The sequence below is a fragment of the Poromitra crassiceps genome (genome assembly GCF_964638095.1).
Source record: "Poromitra crassiceps genome assembly, chromosome: 16".
NCBI classification, from domain to species: Eukaryota; Metazoa; Chordata; class Actinopteri; order Beryciformes; family Melamphaidae; genus Poromitra; species Poromitra crassiceps.
In genome coordinates this window covers 20164942-20172899 of record NC_139645.1, presented here as the reverse complement: position 1 = coordinate 20172899, position 7958 = coordinate 20164942, and the positions used below count along the sequence as shown (strand labels likewise).

The window sequence follows — 7958 nt, the reverse complement described above, 5'->3', positions numbered from 1 at the left end:
CTGATCTGGTCACCTGCACCTGGAGATCTGGATATGTGAACAAGGAACAGACATGTCATTAGAGACTAAATATTAGATCACATACACACATGTGCACGCACACACAGTCTCTCTCTCTCTCTCTCTCTCTCTCACATACACACGCACGTCCTGATATCGCCGTGTTGGTGTAATTCCTGGACTAACATTTTTGCCTAGAACGGGCCTGGAAAACCCCGCCCCAAACTAATTTGATTGGTCGCTGCAATTGCTTCTTCCTGAAAATGTTCAACAAGTAAAAAAGATGTGGTTAAGATTAGGGTTAGGGTTTTATTATCCAACGACGACCAGACCCAAACCCTAACCCTAACCACATTGTTGTACTTGCCTAAACCTGTCTAACCCTAATGTTTTATCAAAATGTGTGTGGTTCGACCGGTTGGACCTATATATATTTTCAGGAAGAAGCAATTATGTCGACCAATCAAATGAGTTCGGGGGCGAGGTTTTCCCGGCCCGTACTAGGAAAAAATGTTGATCCAGGAATGACACCAACACGGTGGCACACGCAAACAAACAAACACACACACACACACACACACACACACACACACACACACACACATATGCGTGCACGCACACACACAGACACAATCACAACATCAGCATTTCCATGATGAAGAACTATTTGGAACTGATCAAAGTGTTACCTGTGACAGTCAGAGTGACTCCAGGTGAGCCAGTATAGCCATCTTTCTTTGTTGTGAACCTGAACTTGTACTCAGCTGAGTCAGTCTCTCTCAGGTCTGTGATTCTCAGCCTGTGTTTCTTCTGATCAGCATGATACTTCACACGACCTGCATACTGTGATTCTGCAGTGTTCAGATCCACACCATTTGGGTTAGTATGCCAGAATGTTTTTTCAACTGTACGGCCATATGGGTGTCTGTAGGTGCAGCTTATGTCCACTGCTGATCCTTTTAAAGCACAGATCTCAGTAGCAGGGTAGGTCACTCCCCAGACATACTGACCCTGCACCACTGTAACACAGAGCACATCATAAATCACAATCACATTCATAAACACATCAGAGGACAGACTGTCATGTTAGTATGGAGCTGCTGTAGAGGCTGCTGGACTACATTTCTTAAAAACACTTTGGCCATTTGCATAATTTCAGCCCCAATGTTAACAGAATAGTTTACACTACTGGAGCGTTCTGCACTCTCGTTTAACAATGACAGTAGAGAAATAATGTCAATATAGTAAATACAGATCTTTTGAATTCACAGAGTGATTGTTTAGCTTCAGAAGACTCAAATCTGCTGCGAGTAATTTTCTTTCTTTTTTTGGTCATTTTGGAAATCTAATCCCGTTTTACTTCAGTTGTTTTGGAGAAGGCTGCGTTGAAGTTGTGCTGACAACCTTGTTTTGTGTTATTATGGACCAATATATTTCACCTGTGTTTCGTTTGTCATGAGGGCAAGATGATGACAGAATATTCATTATTTCAGGGGTCGGCGATGTCAGATTTGCATGTTCTCCACGTGTTTGTGTGGGTTTCCTCCCACAGTCTAATGAAGAGTTGTGTAGTAATGTAACCTAGTAAATGTATTATGATGTAAATGATGTATGTGATGTGAACAGGGCACTCTTGAAAAAGAGAGCATTGCTCTCAGTGAGGCTCCCCTGTATAAATAAAGATTAATTATTTTAAATTAAAATTAAATAATCCAGGTTGTCCTGGAAAAAATCAAATGTATGTCACTTGATTGTGCATTACAGGGTTGAGGTTATACACGCATTATTACACAAGGAGACCAAATCGATGGACCAAAAATAGGAAAAAATAGCTTTGACCAAACAGAGTTAATTGCTTTCTGCTGTTGGTCTCATTGGACGTTTCTGGGGTTGAAGCTGTCAGCCAAAACTCTCCTCAGACTCAAATATGATGTTGAATAGCTGCACTCTGCATGCTACATAATAGAATCTATGGGTGCATTTTCACATCAGGATTGCTTTTGTTCCGTTCCTTTCAGTGCGCAAGTACGATTGCCCCCCTCCCCTCTCCCCTGCTGGTCAACTTTGACATTACAACATTTCTTACACACTCGGGAACGGAACACTCGCAGAGTACACTTGTGTCATCAACTACGCCTGGAGTGTATCCTCCATCCTATGTGTGTGTGTGTGTGTGTGTGTGTGTGTGTGTGTGTGTGTGTGTGTGTGTGTGTGTGTGTGTGTGTGTGTGTGTGTGTGTAGGTGCGTGTAGGTGTGTGTGTGTGTGTGTGTGTGTGTGTGTGTGTGTGTGTGTGTGTGTGTGTGCGTGCGTGCGTGCGTGCGTGTCAGGAAAAATACATTAAACAATTTCTCTCAGGGGTGGATCCATAAAGCAGCAGTTGTATCACTGTAGGTCAAGATGTAAAAACCTGGGACCTGTTTTGTTCCCTGTTCTTTTTACTTCCTGTTTGTTGGGCATTTTGTAACTTGTATGTTGCAAAGCACTATACATGCAACATCTCGGATGTTTATCATGTCAGCTCTGGGTTAAGCCAGGCTGAAGTAGGGCAGTCTACAGACAGACTGTATACAGGTGCAGCTCCAAAAATTAGAATATCTATAATACATTAAACAGTATTTTATTTATCACTGTAGGTCAAGAAGTAAAAACCTGGGACCTGTTTTGTTCCCCGTTCTTTTTACTTCCTGTTTGTTGGTCACTTTGTAACTTGTATGTTGCAAAGCGCTATACATGCAACATCTCTGATGTTTATCATGTCAGCTCTGGGTTAAGCCAGGCTGAAGTAGGGCAGTCTACAGACAGACTGTATTTTCAGTCATGTATATTATGAAGTGACATTGGAACATGAACGTAGGCAGTTGTTAGTTGGATTGAGGCGGGATGTGGTACACGATGTAGCATCAGACCAGCAGGAACAGGATTGCATTGAACCAGTTTGACTGAACAGGATCAAAGCTAGAACTGTCCTAAATCATGAGAAGAGAGAGATGCATGAAATAGGGTATACTCTGTACTCTGCTTGGGTTGTTCACACACTGTGCTGACAGTGACACTGTGGCCGGGCTGCTTAGCTGCTGACTGTGACATTAGTATAGCCATGAATGCAAAGGCAAACACTCATGGTGGACTGGTAGAGTTTGGTTAAGATGTATATGTTATAGAGTGAAATTTGGCAAATGAAAAATCTTCCATGAGAAATGAGAACATATCTGCCATGAATAGTCTTTTACAATATTCTAATTACTACTATTCTAAGTATCTAATACAAAGTGTGGCACTCTTAAGAAAGTAGTGATTGTATGTCAAAGTAATAACACTGCTGCTCCCTGGCTTCCCTATATTAGAGCTTGTGAATGATTAATAATGTCCTCAACGTGGACATGCAGCCATTTTGAAATGATCTCAGGCAGCACAGTGGCTCAGTGGTTAGTAGCTAGTTGCCTTAAACAAGTTGTGGGTGTGACATGTACTGTATATGATGCTGTGTAAAGCCCTTTGAGATATGCTTGTGGTCAGGGTGAGAAATTCGCCATTTTAGGTTGAAGGCCATCCGGCCTTCTGCATCGCCATTTTTGGAGGGGCTAGAGGTGCGCAGCACAAGAAGTACTCGCTGCAGCCTCTGACCCAGAGCGACTACCAGTCTCTGAACCAGTCTCTGAACGTTATCATCCTCTAAATTAAATGGATGGAAATGGAGTATTAGTGAAATCTGGTTTACACAATGAAACACATGAATGAAACAAATGGCACGAACACTAAACACACAATAGACAGAGTCTGGAGGAGTTTACCTTCCATATTAACCTTCCATATGAACAGATGCGCTAACGTTAGCTGGGCTGCTGTCAGCCGCGCTGCTGTTAGCCACGTTATCGTCATTCCGTAGCACATCAAAAACGTGACATTCCTGCAAAATTATTGCATGCTGTGTGGACAAATGTTTCTGCATATTGCTAGTATTTCCCCCCTTTGACGAAATAGAGGTTTTACAAGCATTGCAAGTGGCACTGTGGTAATCTTTTCGCTTCTGCTTCTGCCTAGACGCCATGGTGGCTGCGTCAGGTCTAAACAAAACAAGGCTGCGTGCGTGTCGCAGCGTGTGACGTCATCACGCATGGAATCGATAGTGGAATTGTTAAGGACTTTGGCTAACGATTCCAAGGAATTGATCCACTGGGACCATACTACATATGAACGTCATTTATAACTATTGGTAATTACTGTGTAATTACATTTGGTGTTCATGTGTAATTACAAATAGTTAATGTAACTAGGGTACCTGTAAAATAAAGGGTTACCATATATATATATATATATATATATATACACACACACACACACACACACACACACACACACACACACACACACACACACACACACACACACACACACACACACACTTTAATTTGGATTACCAGGGTCACAAGGTTCTGGTGTGGCAGGGGTGCTTAAGTGTCGGCTGAGTCATGAGGGTGGTGTCCTGGGTGTCTGAGGCCGGCCATGGGGCTTACAGGGCAGGTAGTGGCAGGCTGGATGGTGAGGGTGGTGTCCTGGATGTCTGAGGCCAGCCATGGGGCTCACAGGGCGGGTAGTGGCAGGCTGGGTTGTGAGGGTGGTGTCCTGGGTGTCTGAGGCCGGCCATGGGGCTTACAGGGCAGGTAGTGGCAGGCTGGGTGGTGAGGGTGGTGTCCTGGGTGTCTGAGGCCAGCCATGGGGCTCACAGGGCGGGTAGTGGCAGGCTGGGTTGTGAGGGTGGTGTCCTGGGTGTCTGAGGCCAGCCATGGGGCTCACATGGTGGGTAGTGGCAGGCTGGGTTGTGAGGGTGGTGTCCTGGGTGTCTGAGGCCAGCCATGGGGCTCACATGGGTGGGTAGTGGCAGGCTGGGTTGTGAGGGTGGTGTCCTGGGTGTCTGAGGCCAGCCATGGGGCTCACAGGGCGGGTAGTGGCAGGCTGGGTAGTGAGGGTGGTGTCCTGGGTGTCTGAGGCCAGCCATGGGGCTCACAGGGTGGGTAGTGGCAGGCTGGGTAGTGAGGGTGGTGTCCTGGGTGTCTGAGGCCGGCCATAGGGCTTACAGGCCAGGTAGTGGCAGGCTGGGTTGTGAGCGGGGTGTCCTGGGTGTCTGAGGCCAGCCATGTGGCTCACAGGGTGGGTAGTGGCAGGCTGGGTTGTGAGGGTTGTGTCCTGGGTGTCTGAGGCCAGCCATGGGGCTCACAGGGTGGGTAGTGGCAGGCTGGGTTGTGAGGGTGGTGTCCTGGGTGTCTGAGGCCAGCCATGGGGCTCACAGGGCGGGTAGTGGCAGGCTGGGTGGTGAGGGGGGCGGCCTGGGTGGGGCCGGCATGGGGCTCACAGGGTGGGTAGGGGCAGGCTGTGCCGCCACCTGGGGGGGATGGCTAAGCCCCTGTGGGGGGGCACGGCTACGGCCCTGTGATATATCAACTCCAATCCGAATACAGTCCTGGTTTTACTCGTCGTGGGCCGCGGACCATAGGTTGAACAACCGCGGCGGAAAGAAAATAATTGCCGCAGTTGGGGGGGGGGGGGGGGGTAGAGGTGGGGTGGCTGTGGCCCTGAGGCTACACACATTCTTTACAGTTACTAGTGTAAAAATTCTGCTAAAAGTAGAAGTATTGTTTCAACTTGTTTACTCAAGTAAAAGTAAAAAAAAGTACAGGCTCTGACATGTACAAAGTATAAAACAAAAAAGTATTTTTACCGGCTGTTTTTGTGCAAAGCTAACTGAACCTCACGTCATATTAATATAGTTTGAAGACTATTAATCTAAACTTAAAAGATCATCTCCAAACATGTTTTAAGATGTATTAAGACTTTGATTAATAATTTGTGTGGTTTTTCCACAAAAAAGTGACAAATGACATCTAGGTAACTCCTCCCTCATTAGGCTACATTGTTGGTGTGATGTGACGAGAGAGAGAGAGAGAGAGAGAGAGAGAGAGAGAGAGAGAGAGAGAGAGAGAGAGAGAGAGAGAGAGAGAGAGAGAGGGAGAGAGAGAGAGGAAGTCAAGCAAGCTAGACTATGCATGAAGAGAGGGAGTGGTAGTAGCGTGAAAGCTTGGGACAGCGCGAGACGAGAGATACATTTATTTTTGTCTGCCGTGCATTAAAATTAAAGTAACTACCCTGTTGTGAAAATGTAAGGAGTAGAAAATACAAATGTTTGTGTTAAAATGTAGGGAGTAAAAGCAAAAAGTTGTCAGAAAAATAAAGTAGGCTACAAATACCGGAAAATATTACTTCATTACAGTACTTAAGTACAAATACTTTGTTACTTCCCATCTCTGGCTTCAGATGAATAAATGCCCATTTTGCATGTTTTTAACCACCAAATGCACTTGTCGTGAAATAGCATTTCCCAAACTGTCTTTATAATGTGCACAACATGATGTCAGGGCAGTTAGGCTTTGACCTTTGCACTCCACAGTGTTGATGCTTTGAATAGTAACTAGTGCACCTACTTAGGCAGCTAGGAATTTAACCTTAGATACTTATCCTGTATTGTCTCTGTGGGGAAATTCATCCTCTGCATTTGACCCATATCCTCTACTACAGGAACCTTCCTAGAACTAGGAGCAGTTGGCAGCCGCAGTGCAGCGCCCGTGGAGCCCCAGTTCTTTTGCCAGTGCCTTGCTCAGGGGCACTGGCAGGAGTATTAACCCTAACATAGACCAACATAACCCCAAACTCAACTTTGATGGTGGGAAGAAACCAGAGGACCCAGAAGAAACCCACACAAACACGGAGAGAACATGCCAACTCCACACAGAAAGGATCTGCAACGGACTGGGGTTTGAACCCGGGTCCTTCTTGCTGTGAGGCAGCAGTGCTAACCACTGAGCCACTGCACCGTTATTCTACCCTACCTTGTTCTTAGTATGCCAGCAAAATGCCTACACAATGTAAATGTACAATACCTGGCACAGACAGAAGGAAGACGATGAATCCAGTTGCTGCTGTTGTAAAAGTCATAACTGCTCCTCTCCTCTTTGTCCAGGCTGCAGAGACGTTCAAACATGTCAGCAGGGACGTCATGATGGACACAACATGAGAAATAGATCAGTTATCACATCAAAAACACAACTACTAATTTTATCTGACAATGTGCAGTGTACTGACTCTATCATTACCCTCGTCATTGAACAAAGTATTAACACAGTTGGACGGTTCTCCAAAATAAGTCCTGCATGATAACGTTTCAAATGGCTGTTACATTTTGAGCAATAAGCCATAAAACGAAACATTAAAAGACAAGTACTCTAATAAGACTTACAGTGGAGGAGGATGACGTCTTGTGTGGTTGGCACAGACAGACTGGAGACTGTGGAGGTAAAGAGCAGCTAGCTTCCTTCCTCTTTACATTAGTAACACGTGACAGCAGTGAGCCAGTAAAACCATGCATTACAACCACAGCTGCAACACCATGTTAACCCAACAATGCCAATATCACATCTACTGTAGAAAGCAGCAGTGCATGTCAGTCAGCCCAGCAATCACACTATCTAAAGTAACAAACATAGTACAAAGTACAAATAACTCAAGGAATAACGTTACTTTTTTTGTGTTTTTGTGTTTTCTTCTATATTTACATTGCGTTGTATGTTTTCTTATTGTCCAAAGAGAAAGCTATTTTTCAGAACATTTTTACCAAATGATGCTTTTAGAAAGTGATGGGGACACAATCGGCCATTTGTAAAAAGTACTGGGGGCATGTCCCCAGCGTCCCCAGTGTAAATGACACCTACAGTATGGCGGCGAACACATTTGGTTTCAGCCTACCTTTTCTTAATCCAGTATGACAAACCTTAGAAAGGTATAACTGTGGTGTTAAAATAATCGAAATCTAATTTGCTGAACAGCACCAGAGCTTTACATTATGTACAATGTTGTTTACATGTTGAACTTTTATCTATGGTTGCCATGATGCTGCCTACTTGACCTA

General features: G+C 45.0%; 1 long non-coding RNA gene across 1 annotated transcript; it reads right to left on the bottom strand.

The window, feature by feature from the left end:
* Window positions 1-730: 730 nt before the first annotated feature.
* LOC310791324 lies at window positions 731-7723 on the bottom strand. Its single transcript, XR_014553428.1, has 3 exons — window positions 7290-7723; window positions 6934-7014; window positions 731-1019 (listed from the first exon to the last, which is right to left on the bottom strand). It is a non-coding gene; the product is annotated as an uncharacterized lncRNA (long non-coding RNA).
* Between the last annotated feature and the right edge of the window lie 235 nt (window positions 7724-7958).